General features: G+C 51.8%; 1 protein-coding gene across 1 annotated transcript in view; it reads left to right on the top strand.

Annotated features, from left to right (window-relative positions):
• The window catches only part of STAB1 (stabilin 1), an 85222-nt gene that overhangs the window by 44222 nt on the left and 39701 nt on the right, over nucleotides 1-1299 (top strand). The gene's annotated exons all lie outside the window — the stretch shown is intronic.

The raw sequence follows: 1299 nt of genomic DNA, 5'->3' as shown, positions 1-1299 counted from the left end.
TGTGCAGGGCAATTGCTCACCACCCGCCGACCGACACCCAGCCAGTCCCCGAGCGGCGAATCCCTGCCCCCCCCAACTTCCCAGTTCCTAAACAAGACGGGACGTCACATGGTATGGAATACACTGTTGGCCAGTTTGGGTCAGGTGCCCTGGCTGGGCATGAGAAGCTGAAAAATCCTTGACTGTAGTCTAAACACTACTGAGCAACAACTGAAAACATCAGTGTTATCAACATTCTTCACATACTGAACTCAAAACATAGCACTGTACCAGCTACTAGGAAGACAGTTAACTATATCCCAGCTGAAACCAGGACACTGTGGTGGGTTGACCCTGGCTGGATGCCAGGTGCCCACCAAAGCCTTTCTATCACTCCCCCCACGTCAGCTGGACAGGGGAGAGAAAATATAACAAAGGGCTTGTGGGTCGAGATAAGGACAGGAGAGATCACTCACCAATTACCATCATGGGCAAAACAAACTCAACTTGGGGAAAATTAACTCAATTTATTACCAATCAACCAGAGTAGGGTAATGAGAAATAAAACCAAATCTCAGAACACCTTCCCTCCACCCCTCCCTTCTTCCTGGGCACAACTTCACTCCCGGATTCTCTACCTACCCCCACCAGTGGCGCAGGTGGATGGGGAATGAGGGTTACAGTCAGTTCATCAAATGTTATCTCCGCTGCTTCATCCTCTTCAGGGGCAGGACTCATCCCACTCTTCCCCTGCTCCAGCATGGGGTCCCTCCCACAGGAGACAGTCCTCCGTGAACTTCTCCAACGTGGGTCCTTCCCACGGGCTGCAGTTCTTCACGAACTGCTCCAGCGTGGGTCCCTTCCATGGCGTGCAGTCCTTCAGGAGCACGCTGCTCCAGTGTGGGTCTCTCGTGGGGTCACAAGTCCTGCCAGAAAACCTGCTCCAATGTGGGCTCCTCTCTCCACAGATCCGCAGGTCCTGCCAGGAGCCTGCTCCAGCGCGGGCTTCCCACGGGTGTCACGACCCAGACTGGACAGATTAGGGAGTAATGTTTAATTCGAAATTCCCTCAGGCTAAATTAAGGTGAAACAACACCAAACGATCAGTTAAAGATTTTATTCATGACAGAAGCAAACTGAACTGGGGAGGTGTGGTAGTAGGTGGCAGGGTTTCTCACAACAGGAATTGGCATAACTACTTCTGTAAACCGTGTAACTCAGGGTAACCATATACATCAATTCAGGGAATAAGGAGATCCCTCCCGTTGAGTCACGAGGTTCCGAGCAGACCCCCTGGCTTTCCAGACTCCTCCTCAGAGA

The sequence above is a fragment of the Haliaeetus leucocephalus genome, unplaced genomic scaffold (assembly GCF_000737465.1).
Source record: "Haliaeetus leucocephalus isolate CR32 unplaced genomic scaffold, Haliaeetus_leucocephalus-4.0 Scaffold148, whole genome shotgun sequence".
Lineage (NCBI taxonomy): Eukaryota > Metazoa > Chordata > Aves > Accipitriformes > Accipitridae > Haliaeetus > Haliaeetus leucocephalus.
Note: the sequence above shows the minus strand (reverse complement) of the source record. Positions and strands in the feature narration are given on the sequence as shown.